We start from the raw sequence: 15,475 nt of genomic DNA, 5'->3' as shown, positions 1-15,475 counted from the left end.
AAAAGGTGAAAATGTGTATGATGTGACCCCTGAAATTCCTTTAAAAATGAAACGTGTATCAGAAATAATGCAGGGGCCCCAAATCCATGAGTGCAAACTCATCACGAAGGCAAGCAGTGACTTGCTGAAGGAGCTCATGAGTGAATGCCGTGAGGATGATGTCGTCGGCGTATAGCAACAGGTATGCAGTGCCAGCTCCATGATGATACACAATAGTGAAGCATCGGAGCGGGTGGAGCAGAACCCAAGCGACTACAAAAAAAGCGGCAATCCGCTTGTAACAAGCCCGGTATGCAGTATCAGCTCCATGATGATACACGAATAGTGAAGCATCGGAGCGAGTGGAGCAAAACCATTTGAAGAGTCCAAAAATAACCTAAATACAAGATAATTGAGATTAAGGAAAAGTGTCATATTTTATGTTTATCTCTACAATGTAATCTCAATCAACAAGTATCACTCTCTCTCTCCCGTAGCTATCCAGGGTTCTTCTAACTACCGAATCCTACTCAATCTAGAGATCGGTTGTTTATTCCTTGTAAGCCACGACAAGGCTGTTTTGCCTCATATCAACGCTTCGCAACCTAACAAAAATAGTGTGACAATATGGGAGCAACGGAAATAACCAGCAAAACCATTTGAAGAGTTCAAAAATAACCTAAATATAGGATAGTTGAGATTAAGGAAAGGTGTCATATTTTACGGTTATCTCTACAATGTAACCTCAATCAACAAGTATCACTCTCTCTCTCTCCCGGAGCTATCCAGGTTTCTTGTAACTACCGAATCCTATTCAATCTAGAGATTGGTTGTTTCTTCCTTGTAAGCCACGGCAAGGCTGTTTTGCCTCATATCAACGCTTCGCAATCTAACAAAAAGGTGAAAACGTGTATGACGTGACCCCTGAAATTCGTTTAAAAATGAAACGTGTATCAGAAATAATGCAGGGGCCCCAAATCCATGAGTGCAAACTCATCACGAAGGCAAGCAGTGACTTGCTGAAGGAGCTCATGAGTGAATGCCGTGAGGATGATGTCGTCGGTGTATAGCAACAGGTATGCAGTGCCAGCTCCATGATGATACACAATAGTGAAGCATCGGAGCGGGTGGAGCAGAACCCAAGCGACTACAAAAAAAGCGGCAATCCGCTTGTAACAAGCCCGGTATGCAGTGCCAGCTCCATGATGATACACGAATAGTGAAGCATCGGAGCGAGTGGAGCAAAACCATTTGAAGAGTCCAAAAATAACCTAAATACAAGATAATTGAGATTAAGGAAAAGTGTCATATTTTATGTTTATCTCTACAATGTAATCTCAATCAACAAGTATCACCCTCTCTCTCCCGTAGCTATCCAGGGTTCTTGTAACTACCGAATCCTACTCAATCTAGAGATCGGTTGTTTATTCCTTGTAAGCCACGACAAGGCTGTTTTGCCTCATATCAACGCTTCGCAACCTAACAAAAATAGTGTGACAACATGGGAGCAACGGAAATAACCAGCAAAACCATTTGAAGAGTTCAAAAATAACCTAAATATAGGATAGTTGAGATTAAGGAAAGGTGTCATATTTTACGGTTATCTCTACAATGTAACCTCAATCAACAAGTATCACTCTCTCTCTCTCCCGGAGCTATCCAGGTTTCTTGTAACTACCGAATCCTATTCAATCTAGAGATTGGTTGTTTCTTCCTTGTAAGCCACGGCAAGGCTGTTTTGCCTCATATCAACGCTTCGCAATCTAACAAAAAGGTGAAAATGTGTATCATGTGACCCCTGAAATTCCTTTAAAAATGAAACGTGTATCAGAAATAATGCAGGGGCCCCAAATCCATGAGTGCAAACTCATCACGAAGGCAAGCAGTGACTTGTTGAAGGAGCTCATGAGTGAATGCCGTGAGGATGATGTCGTCGGTGTATAGCAACAGGTATGCAGTGCCAGCTCCATGATGATACACAATAGTGAAGCATCGGAGCGGGTGGAGCAGAACCCAAGCGACTACAAAAAAAGCGGCAATCCGCTTGTAACAAGCCCGGTATGCAGTGCCAGCTCCATGATGATACACAAATAGTGAAGCATCGGAGCGAGTGGAGCAAAACCATTTGAAGAGTCCAAAAATAACCTAAATACAAGATAATTGAGATTAAGGAAAAGTGTCATATTTTATGTTTATCTCTACAATGTAATCTCAATCAACAAGTATCACTCTCTCTCTCTCTCTCCCGTAGCTATCCTGGGTTCTTGTAACTACCGAATCCTACTCAATCTAGAGATCGGTTGTTTATTCCTTGTAAGCCACGACAAGGCTGTTTTGCCTCATATCAACGCTTGGCAACCTAACAAAAATAGTGTGACAACATGGGAGCAACAGAAATAACCACCAAAACCATTTGAAGAGTTCAAAAATAACCTAAATATAGGATAGTTGAGATTAAGGAAAGGTGTCATATTTTACGGTTATCTCTACAATGTAACCTCAGTCAACAAGTATCACTCTCTCTCTCTCCCGGAGCTATCTAGGTTTCTTGTAACTACCGAATCCTATTTAATCTAGAGATCGGTTGTTTCTTCCTTGTAAGCCACGGCAAGGCTGTTATGCCTCATATCAACGCTTCGCAATCTAACAAAAAGGTGAAAACGTGTATGACGTGACCCCTGAAATTCGTTTAAAAATGAAACGTGTATCAGAAATAATGCAGGGGCCCCAAATCCATAAGTGCAAACTCATCGCGAAGGCAAGCAGTGACTTGCTGAAGGAGCTCATGAGTGAATGCCGTGAGGATGATGTCGTCGGCGTATAGCAACAGGTCTGCAGTGCCAGCTCCATGATGATACACAATAGTGAAGCATCGGAGCGGGTGGAGCAGAACCCAAGCGACTACAAAAAAGCGGCAATCCGCTTGTAACAGGCCCGGTATGCAGTGCCAGCTCCATGATGGTACACAAATAGTGATGCATCGGAGCGAGTGGAGCAAAACCATTTGAAGAGTCCAAAAATAACCTAAATACAAGATAATTGAGATTAAGGAAAAGTGTCATATTTTATGTTTATCTCTACAATGTAATCTCAATCAACAAGTATCACTCTCTCTCTCTCCCGTAGCTATCCAGGGTTCTTGTAACTACCGAATCCTACTCAATCTAGAGATCGGTTGTTTATTCCTTGTAAGCCACGACAAGGCTGTTTTGCCTCATATCAACGCTTCGCAACCTAACAAAAATAGGGTGACAACATGGGAGCAACGGAATTAACCAGCAAAACCATTTGAAGAGTTCAAAAATAATCTAAATATAGGATAGTTGAGATTAAGGAAAGGTTTCATATTTTACGGTTATCTCTACAATGTAACCTCAATCAACAAGTATCACTCTTTCTCTCTCCCGGAGTTATCCAGGTTTCTTGTAACTACCGAATCCTATTCAATCTAGAGATCGGTTGTTTCTTCCTTGTAAGCCACGGCAAGGCTGTTTTGCCTCATATCAACGCTTCGCAATCTAACAAAAAGGTGAAAACGTGTATGACGTGACCCCTGAAATTCCTTTAAAAATGAAACATGTATCAGAAATAATGCAGGGGCCCCAAATCCATGAGTGCAAACTCATCACGAAGGCAAGCAGTGACATGCTGAAGGAGCTCATGAGTGAATGCCGTGAGGATGATGTCGTCGGTGTATAGCAACAGGTATGCAGTGCCAGCTCCATGATGATAGACAATAGTGAAGCATCGGAGCGGGTGGAGCAGAACCCAAGCGACTACAAAAAAAGCGGCAATCCGCTTGTAACAAGCCCGGTATGAAGTGCCAGCTCCATGATGATACATGAATAGTGAAGCATAGGAGCGAGTGGAGCAAAATCATTTGAAGAGTCCAAAAATAACCTAAATACAAGATAATTGAGATTATGGAAAAGTGTCATATTTTATGTTTATCTCTACAATGTAATCTCAATCAACAAGTATCACTCTCTCTCTCTCCCGTAGCTATCCTGGGTTCCTGTAACTACCGAATCCTACTCAATCTAGAGATCGGTTGTTTATTCCTTGTAAGCCACGACAAGGCTGTTTTGCCTCATATCAACGCTTCGCAACCTAACAAAAATAGTGTGACAACATGGGAGCAACGGAATTAACCAGCAAAACCATTTGAAGAGTTCAAAAATAACCTAAATATAGGATAGTTGAGATTAAGGAAAGGTTTCATATTTTACGGTTATCTCTACAATGTAACCTCAATCAACAAGTATCACTCTTTCTCTCTCCCGGAGTTATCCAGGTTTCTTGTAACTACTGAATCCTATTCAATCTAGAGATCGGTTGTTTCTTCCTTGTAATCCACGGCAAGGCTGTTTTGCCTCATATCAACGCTTCGCAATCTAACAAAAAGGTGAAAACGTGTATGACGTGACCCCTGAAATTCCTTTAAAAATGAAACATGTATCAGAAATAATGCAGGGGCCCCAAATCCATGAGTGCAAACTCATCACGAAGGCAAGCAGTGACTTGCTGAAGGAGCTCATGAGTGAATGCCGTGAGGATGATGTCGTCGGCGTATAGCAACAGGTATGCAGTGCCAGCTCCATGATGATACACAATAGTGAAGCATCGGAGCGGGTGGAGCAGAACCCAAGCGACTACAAAAAAAGCGGCAATCCGCTTGTAACAAGCCCGGTATGAAGTGCCAGCTCCATGATGATACATGAATAGTGAAGCATCGGAGCGAGTGGAGCAAAACCATTTGAAGAGTCCAAAAATAACCTAAATACAAGATAATTGAGATTAAGGAAAAGTGTCATATTTTATGTTTATCTCTACAATGTAATCTCAATCAACAAGTATCACTCTCTCTCTCTCCCGTAGCTATCCTGGGTTCTTGTAACTACCGAATCCTACTCAATCTAGAGATCGGTTGTTTATTCCTTGTAAGCCACGACAAGGCTGTTTTGCCTCATATCAACGCTTCGCAACCTAACAAAAATAGTGTGACAACATGGGAGCAACGGAAATAACCACCAAAACCATTTGAAGAGTTCAAAAATAACCTAAATATAGGATAGTTGAGATTAAGGAAAGGTGTCATATTTTACGGTTATCTCTACAATGTAACCTCAATCAACAAGTATCACTCTCTCTCTCTCCCGGAGCTATCTAGGTTTCTTGTAACTACCGAATCCTATTCAATCTAGAGATTGGTTGTTTCTTCCTTGTAAGCCACGGCAAGGCTGTTTTGCCTCATATCAACGCTTCGCAATCTAACAAAAAGGTGAAAACGTGTATGACGTGACCCCTGAAATTCGTTTAAAAATGAAACGTGTATCAGAAATAATGCAGGGGCCCCAAATCCATGAGTGCAAACTCATCACGAAGGCAAGCAGTGACTTGCTGAAGGAGCTCATGAGTGAATGCCGTGAGGATGATGTCGTCGGCGTATAGCAACATGTATGCAGTGCCAGCTCCATGATGATACACAATAGTGAAGCATCGGAGCGGGTGGAGCAGAACTCAAGCGACTACAAAAAAGCGGCAATCCGCTTGTAACAGGCCCGGTATGCAGTTCCAGCTCCATGATGATACACGAATAGTGATGCATCGGAGCGAGTGGAGCAAAACCATTTGAAGAGTCCAAAAATAACCTAAATACAAGATAATTGAGATTAAGGAAAGGTGTCATATTTTACGTTTATCTCTACAATGTAATCTCAATCAACAAGTATCACTCTCTCTCTCTCCCGTAGCTATCCAGGGTTCTTGTAACTACCGAATCCTACTCAATCTAGAGATCGGTTGTTTATTCCTTGTAAGCCACGACAAGGCTGTTTTGCCTCATATCAACGCTTCGCAACCTAACAAAAATAGTGTGACAACATGGGAGCAACGGAATTAACCAGCAAAACCATTTGAAGAGTTCAAAAATAACCTAAATATAGGATAGTTGAGATTAAGGAAAGGTTTCATATTTTACGGTTATCTCTACAATGTAACCTCAATCAACAAGTATCACTCTTCCTCTCTCCCGGAGCTATCCAGGTTTCTTGTAACTACCGAATCCTATTCAATCTAGAGATCGGTTGTTTCTTCCTTGTAAGCCACGGCAAGGCTGTTTTGCCTCATATCAACGCTTCGCAATCTAACAAAAAGGTGAAAACGTGTATGACGTGACCCCTGAAATTCCTTTAAAAATGAAACATGTATCAGAAATAATGCAGGGGCCCCAAATCCATGAGTGCAAACTCATCACGAAGGCAAGCAGTGACTTGCTGAAGGAGCTCATGAGTGAATGCCGTGAGGATGATGTCGTCGGCGTATAGCAACAGGTATGCAGTGCCAGCTCCATGATGATACACAATAGTGAAGCATCGGAGCGGGTGGAGCAGAACCCAAGCGACTACAAAAAAGCGGCAATCCGCTTGTAACAGGCCCGGTATGCAGTGCCAGCTCCATGATGATACACGAATAGTGAAGCATTGGAGCGAGTGGAGCAAAACCATTTGAAGAGTCCAAAAATAACCTAAATACAGGATAGTTGAGATTAAGGAAAGGTGTCATATTTTATGTTTATCTCTACAATGTAATCTCAATCAACAAGTATCACTCTTTCTCTCTCCCGTAGCTATCCAGGGTTCTTGTAACTACCGAATCCTACTCAATCTAGAGATCGGTTGTTTATTCCTTGTAAGCCACGACAAGGCTGTTTTTCCTCATATCAATGCTTCGCAATCTAACAAAAATAGTGTGACAACATGGGAGCAACGGAAATAACCAGCAAAACCATTTGAAGAGTTCAAAAATAACCTAAATATAGGATAGTTGAGATTAAGGAAAGGTGTCATATTTTACGGTTATCTCTACAATGTAACCTCAATCAACAAGTATCACTCTCACTCTCTCTCTCCCGGAGCTATCCAGGTTTCTTGTAACTACCGAATCCTATTCAATCTAGAGATCGGTTGTTTCTTCCTTGTAAGCCACGGCAAGGCTGTTTTGCCTCATATCGATGCTTGGCAATCTAACAAAAAGGTGAAAACGTGTATCTGAGTCTCGTCTGGCCAAAACGTAGGAATGATGTGACCCCTGAAATTCCTTTAAAAATGAAAATAGAAAATATTTACCGAGCCTTGTCTGGCCGAAACGTGGCAATGATGTGACCACTGAAATTTCTTTAAAAAAATGAAAGTATAAGATATCTACCAAGTCTCGTTTGGCCGAAATGTGTCAACGATGTGACCCCTCAAATTCTTTTAAGAAAAATGAAAAATGAAAATATTTACCCAGTCTCGTCTGGGTGAAACGTGGTAATGATGTGATCCCTAAAATTCCTTTAGAAAAATGAAAAATGAAAATATTTATCGAGCCTCGTGTGGCCGAAACATGGCAACGATGTGACCGCTGAAATTCCTTTAAAAATGAAAATAAAAAATATTTACTGAGTCTCGTGTGGCCGAACCGTGCCAACAATGTAATTCCTGAAATTCCTTTAAAAAAATGAAAATAGAAAATATTTACCGAGTCTCCTTGATCGAAACTCCGCAAAGAAAGACCGCTCTCACGGCTCCGTCGCCTGCTGTACGACTGCGCTTACTTGTAAGACTATGTCGAGTTTTTTCTGACCGGAACTCGGCGAAGACGAGATTCCGCCGAATTTATTTAGTTCGCCAAGTCGTATATCATTGAAACCAACAAAAATCACAGTTTTTGCTGAGTTGCTTATCACTGTTGAGTCTAATTTTCAAACAAACTCAGCAGGCAAAAATTCATTGAGTTCCCCATAAAATGAACTCGACAAAGTTTTGAAACTCGGCACAAAAACGTATTCTAGTATTGCTTGATGCTACATTTAAAGCTAATAAAATCCATTCTTTTCTAAAAAATGTTTGTTTTAGCCACAAATTACATATATTTTAGCCATGCATATGCAATTCATAAGGTTGTCATGTGGGACCGGATTGGAAGCCTCATTGGAAGAAGAAAGGGAAACGTTCGTGGACGGCGCATCGGCCAAACCGTTCGGCGCGTGCAGCTGATTAGGCATGCAGTTTTTTTTTTCTAAATTTACTGCAACTAGCGTTCAAATTTGCTACAAGCATTTTCTATTTGCTATATTTGTTCATTAAAAAAGTTGCATATATGTTTGGTTGTAACCCTAGTTCATGGGATTTTTCGCTACAACCGTTGTTTTTGATTCTTGCTACAATCATGTTAATTTTTGCTACAACCGATATCATTTTTTACTGCAACCGTTCACTAAAAAAGTTGCATACATGTTCATTAGAGTTGCAACCTGAGTCCACCAGACTGTTTTTGCTACAACCAACTTTTGTTTTGCTACCACGCATCATCAGCGTTGCTTTTCTGCTATGATTATGTTGATATTTTTTTGCTACAACTATATTTTTATTACAATCATGGACGAAAATTGTTGCATCTTGATCGAAATTTGTTGCATCAAGAAATATTGTTGCATGAATAGATTTAACAGTGCGGCTCACGGATCGGACGACCGCGCCTGACGCGGAGCGTTCGGACCGGCGCGCTGGCTGTTGACAAGATCAGCCAGCCATGGATTCTGAGTGGGAGGGCGTGATGTTTCCATCACATCAAGACCAAGCGTGTCAGTGAAGTATGACAGAGCTTCAAAGACGTAGACAGAGGGCTGTTGGTTGAGCCTAATTTTACACGTACGCAACACGCATTGAACTCTCCGCTGGAACTCTGGCAATCCACATCGATGTGTTATGCTGACTCTCCAAAGCAAATCACCTCGGTTTTACCATCTATGACAGCCGACTGGAACTTCCCAAGCCGACGAATGGAACAAAAAATCCAGCAATACGGTCGGTGGTAACGAGGTACAGAAAAAAAAATATACTTCCTCCAACCCAAAATTTTTATCTTAGATTTGTCTAGATATGAATGTGTCTAGTCAAGTTCTAGTATTTAGATACGTTTATTTCTAGATAAACATAAGACAAAAAATTTAGGACGGAGGGAGTATGTTTTTGCTTGGCACATTGGTATATCCATCGATGTGTGTTGTGCTGACTCTACAAAGCAATCACATCGATTTTATCATTTATCACAGCCGACTGGAACTTCCCAGGACGACGAATGGAACAACAAATCTAGCAATACGTACGGGCGTAAGTATATCCTTTTTTTTTTGGAAATACGTGCAGTGGTATATCATTACATTGATAAAAAGAAGTAAAGTATAGTAACAGACATCCATAAGCGTCTTAGGCGCTTAGGAGATCATTATGTGTAAAAAATGAGATGGTCAGCGCACATGATACAAGAATCAGGTTATAGGAATGATCGAACTAAGCCCTCGAACATCAAGATTAGCACATGTGCGAGCTTCCTCCTTTATGCTGTGAGTTAGGAGGTATACGGACGGGGTCGTGCCGTCAAAGATGTACTCAAATGGAGTAAGTGTTACGATGCCTTCAAATGGTCCTGGCTGATAGCGCGATGAGGACGCAAGTATATACTTACAAGCGGCGGCGATGGTAAAGAGGTATACAGCAAAAAAAAAAAAAAAAAATTGCTTTACAGTATATGTAGCACATTGTTATAATCAGCACCTTGCCGTTGACTGATGATCCCAATTTAAAGACATTTGAAAATCATATCGAAACGTCTTTCTATTTTGCACCATGCCACGTAGCCATGCTCCTCTGTATCTGCACCAGCCGCCGCCATGCTCCTTTTTTTTCTTCACGCAAGACCATAATTTTATGGGGATGCTAAAACTTAGTCGACTGAGTTTTACTCAAGTCTCAGTCAACGTTCTGACCATTAGATCATTTGTTGCATTACGATATGTGTAGTGTTGTTTGTTTGTGTAAATCAGCCTGTACCGAACTAGCCGAGCTTGAGCTGATCTTTTTGACTTGTTTTTTCACTCTCGCGTGAAGAAAGTTACGCGTCGTGGGCTAGGTAGGCAGAGGTCCTTTTCATTGTGTGTTCGGCCTTAGCCCTTGTTTTTCTTATCTGTTTTAAAATTATTTTTCATTTTCTTGTATAATTTTTAGCAGATTTTTTGTTTGTGCCCCTTTTGTGTCGATAACATGTTCGTTGTATTTTTAAATTCAATTTTTGGTTTCTACACTTGTTTTCTTTTTATTGCTGTTTTTGGTTACTTCTTTTCTAACAGTATGATTATTGTTGTTTTTTGTTATTAATTTTTTATTTAAGCAATACATTTATTTTTTAAATTTAAAAAGATTACATCTGTGTGGTGTTTTATCAGCATGTCTACTACTATGAACACAACTGCAAGTGCCGTGTTCAACTGTAATTTTATGTCTTCAACGCGACAACAACTATGTTGTATTTTTATCGACGAGGGCACAATTGCATGTGTGTCACTAGGCACACAATTGCAAGTGTGGTCTCGACTACAACTTTGTGTTGTTTTGTCAAGAGGGCTCGTTGCATGCATGCCAGTATCCATGCAATTGCAATTATTGCCCTTGATTGCAATTGCAAGTCTTCAACGCGACTACAACTTTGTAGTGTTTTGTCGGAGGAGGTTAGTTGCATGGCTTGTATTAGGCATGCAATTGCAAGTGTCGTCTCCGACTGCAACTTTATGTTGTTTTGTCAAGTGGGATCGTTGCATGCATGTCAGTATGCATGCAACTTCAATTATTGCCCCTAATTTCAATTGCATGTTTTCAACGCGACTGCAACTCCGTAGTGTGGTCAGTTGCATGGCTTCCACGAGGCATGCAACTGCAATTTTCACCCCGACTGCAACTCTTTGATGTCTTCTCGTGGAGGGTAGTTGCATGTTTTCCACTAGACAAGCAATCGCATGGCACCCCGGCTACAAATGTATGTCTTTCATGCGTCTACGTACAACTTTGCGGTGTCTTTTTGCATGGGAGGGTAGTTGCATGTATGCCAGTAGGCACGACTACATGTCACCCCGGCTGCAAGTGTATGTATTCCATGCGGATACAACTCAGTTGTATTTTTATGATAGGAGGGTTAGTAGTTGCATGTCTATCACTAGGCACGCAATTGCAATTTGTCACGCCCGGTTGCAACAATGTGGTATTTTTGTTGGGTAAAAGGGGCAATTGCATGTCCTCCATGAGGAACGCTACTACAAGGGTCGCCCACAACCGCAACTCAAAACTGCATGTCTTTACCGTAACTGTAACTTAGTGTTCTTTTGTCTGTAGGCGGGGGGGGGGGGGGGGGGGGGCATTTGCATGTCCGCCATTAGGCACGCAACTGCAATTATCGTCCACAACATGCAACCGCATGTCTTCAACATGACTCTAACTTAGTAGTGTTTTGTCGAGGAGGGGTAGTTGCATGTCTACTAGAATCCATGCAATTGTAAGTGTCACCCTCAACTGCAATTGCATGTCTATAATGTAATCGCAACTTAGTAGTGTTTCTCGGGGAAAGGGGACAATTGCATGTTTGCCATTAGGCACACAACTACAAGTTTGACCTCGACTGCAACTTACCGGTGTTTTGTCAGTGAAAGGATAGCTGCATGTCCCGCACTAGGCATGCAAGGACAAGTGTCATCCTGGACTATAACGATATGTATTTAATGTGACTATGAGTTAGTGGTGTTTTTGTTGAGGAGAGCTGGGCAATTGCATGTCTATCACTAGGCAGGAAACTGCAAGTGTCGCCTCAACTAGAATTGAATGACTTCAACACAAGTGTAACTTGCTATTATTTTGTTGGGAGGAGTGGGGTAGTTGCATGTCTGCTGGTAGACACGCAACTGCAAGTGTCTTCCCGGCTGCAACTAACTCTCTTCAAGGAAAATACAACTTCGATGGTGTTTTGTCTCGGGAGTGGGACAGTTGTATGTTTGTCACTGGATACACAACTGCAAGTACCCCAATCCCCCGCACGCGGACTACAACTGTCGGAGGGGGGGTCTCCACGGTCACTTCCATGTGTCGTTCCTCATGTGCAAATAATTTAACTTATTGTTTTATTTTTACCCCACGCAAACATTTTTTTAAATACGCAACGATTTTTTCAAATGCAAGTTCAACTTTTTAAAATACAAGACTAATATTTTAATACACATTGTATTTACATTTTTCGCACTCAAAATCCCTACTTGTTTTTTTAATCGCTTCATTTGAAATAAAAATGGGGCCGGGGGGAAACCCCTTTCGTTCAAAAAAATGTGTTTTTCTAAAATATATTTTTAATATTTTTTAAAAATACAACACAAACTTATTTTTGAGTGCATGATGCATATTTTTAAAATACAAAGATGTTTTTGTTCAATGCAGGATAAATGTAAGCATTTTTTTACATTTATTATGGAACAACCAAAAAGTTAACAAGAAGAAAAGACAAGAAAATGTGACGTGAAAAGAGACGCATGCCACAAAACCATTCAGCATGATCGTGCCACAAACTTCGCTCCGTCGGTTCGGCCCATATGTGGCTGACGCAGCCGGAAAATAAAATAACAAAGAAATCCCAAAACAACAAAACGGCAACGAGGTCACTAAACGAGCTGGTTTACGGGCTGCTGAATCCTAGCCAGACCCTAATTTTATTTATTTATTAGGTTCCATACATAGCTAGTCGCTCCTTGGAATGCTGCGTTTTTTTTATGGACATCCGGTAGAAGAGAGGAGAAATATGTGGAGGGCTTTTTCCTGTCTTCGAAGACGTCGCGCGGGTGTGGAGTACGGCCGATACGGGGGCTGTAGCAGAGTGCATCTCTTTCTTCAAAGTAGGACGTTGCCGGAGATTTTGTTGTTGGTTTGCCTGTCAACAAGCATTTGGGAGGTTCGGAGCTGAAGGTGACACCAGCGGCTGAAGGGAAATGCATGTGGACCCCGTTCAAGGGAAGTGCTACAACTATAGAACTTAGTAGTAGCGCTTCTAAGCGTCCAGCGCTACTGCTAGAGCTACAGTGGGTGGTTTTGTTGGGCCCGTTTAATAGTAACGTTGGAAATGAATGCAGCACTGTTGCTAAGGACATTAGCAGTAGCGCTTATTATTTTCAGCGGTACTGCTAAGTAGCAGCAGCACGTGCTATTTTCCAGCGCTACTAGTATGCCTATAAGGTTTTTTCTACTAGTGTTGGTAACCTTTGGTGTTGGAGGGGTAGCCGAGAAAGATGGGGGTGGGGAGTTTATGAGGTGTGGTGGACGCGGTGCTAGGATAATAAAGACACCCAAAAAGGTGAAGGTCGTCGTAAGATGGAGACGCACCAAAGAGGAGATGATGAGGGTATAATTCCACCGAGTGCAAAAAGGACGAATGTTAATGAGTAGGGTGGCGATGGCGAGGGCATCACGCCGGAACCTGGGACGTACGTTAGAGTGAATGAGTAACGTACAGACGTAGTCATTAAGAGTGTGGAGGATGCGCTCGGCGCGTCCGTTCTGCTGGGAGGTGTAGAGGCAGGTTAGGCAGAAAACCATGCCGTGTGACGCTAGGAGAGCGCGAACAGCGGCATTACCAAACTCTTTACCGTTATCGGTTTGGAGTGCAAGAATAGGGCGACCAAACTGCATGGAGACATAGGAATAAAAGGATGTGAGTGTGGCGAGAGCATCGGTCTTGCGACACCACTAGTGGGGACAGGGCCTTTAGTCCCGGCCCGTAAGGGGCTTTAGTCCCGGTTCACCAACCGGGACTAAAGGCCTAACCTTTAGTCCCGGCCCTGTTCCAAGCCGGGACCAAAGGTGCTCCACGTGGCCGCCTCGGAGGGAGTACCTTTAGTCCCGGTTCTACTTCAGCCCGAGCACGCTTAACTTTCTGGTTCTATCGCCCCTAGTTGCCAAGTGTGCACTTGTTGTTTTCCTGACAATAGTAAGCTATCAATCCTAAACAACTTGGGTCTTGATGTCATGTTACATGATTTAATTTTTTGAATTACAAACACAGCCCGAGCACGCTTAACTTTCTGGTTCTATCGCCCCTAGTTGCCAAGTGTGCACTTGTTGTTTTCCTGACAATAGTAAGCTATCAATCCTAAACAACTTGGGTCTTGATGTCATGTCACATGATTTAATTTTTTGAATTACAAACAATTATTAGAATAAACTTAATAAGTAACAATAATAGTGAATTTCAATGAAAACAACCTAATATTTTTAAATAAATTATTTTTCTTTTTTGGAAAAAACTTCTTTTTGAAATAACTTCTTTTCCATTTGGAATTTTGAGCATGTGAGAAAACTTCACCGGGCAAGCCCGGGTGAAATCGAGTACCAATGTTTTCTAGTTTTTTTTGATATATTAATCTTTTTGGACGTCGTATGCAAAAGTTATGACCGTTTATTTTTTTTTCTTTTTTTGCAAAAACAGTCAAAATTCATATCTCAAAATTTCTATACCGACTAGACACTAAAACCTAACAACATCTCCAAGGATTTTATTTTTTGAAAATTTTATCATTTTTGTTTATTTTTGAAGATTTTATCATTTTTGTTTATTTTCAACAAAACTCAAAGTATCAAGGTTTCAGACGAAAACCCATCTGCTACAAAGACATTTTTTTAAAATTAATTGAACTGTAGATTTTTTTTGTGCACTAAATATGCACCATACTACATCATGTTCAAATCTACAGAAAGAACTAACTAAAAATAATAAAAAACAACAATTAAATGACTAAAACAACTATATAAGCAAAACAATATTTCTTTAATTAAAATCCTAATTTAAATTATTCTAAAAATGACCAAATAATTCTTACTGTGACAACAATCTAACACATGAGAAAAAAGAATTAAATTAAAAACTATTTGTAAACTCAAGTTATTCAAAAACTGGGTTTGAAGCAAATTTAAACAAATTCAAAGTTAAAATCACAGAACTCATATTATAATATAGGTTCTTTATCTTTTTTAAAATTTCAAAATAAAATTCGAAATGATTATGAAATAAAAAACTCATATCATAATTTTATTTTGAATTATTGTGAATCCACTCCATTCGAATATTGAATAATCAAATTCTTCAATTCAAATTCAAAGTTTTGAGAACTTTTCAAAAGAAAGTGGATTAATCGGACGAGGACAAAGAGAGAGTCCCATTCTACATGTCAATACTGACAACAATGAAATTTCTAGTAAAAGGAAAATCCGTCGACTTTTTAAGTTGTGAGGGTTCAAGTCCCTCTATCCCCAAATCCTCTTTTTCTTTTCTTTTTATCAATGGGTTTAAGATTCATTAGCTTTCTCATTCTACTCTTTCACAAAGGAAAGGAATGCGAAGAGAACTCAATGGATCTTATCCTATTCATTGAATAGATTTCTTTTTTATTAGAGTATCGGCAAGAAATCTTGGTTATTCACTCTATTTTTAAGTATTATTTAAGTAAACCATGCACAATGCATAGGGCTACCCCCCTTTCAAATTTTGAATTTGAAATACTTTAATTGATTTTTTAGTCCTTTTAATTGACATAGATACAAATACTCTACTAGGATGATGCACAAGAAAAGGTTAGGATAGCTCAGTTGGT

This window comes from Hordeum vulgare, chromosome 7H (genome assembly GCF_904849725.1).
Source record: "Hordeum vulgare subsp. vulgare chromosome 7H, MorexV3_pseudomolecules_assembly, whole genome shotgun sequence".
NCBI classification, from domain to species: domain Eukaryota; kingdom Viridiplantae; phylum Streptophyta; class Magnoliopsida; order Poales; family Poaceae; genus Hordeum; species Hordeum vulgare.
Note: the sequence above shows the minus strand (reverse complement) of the source record.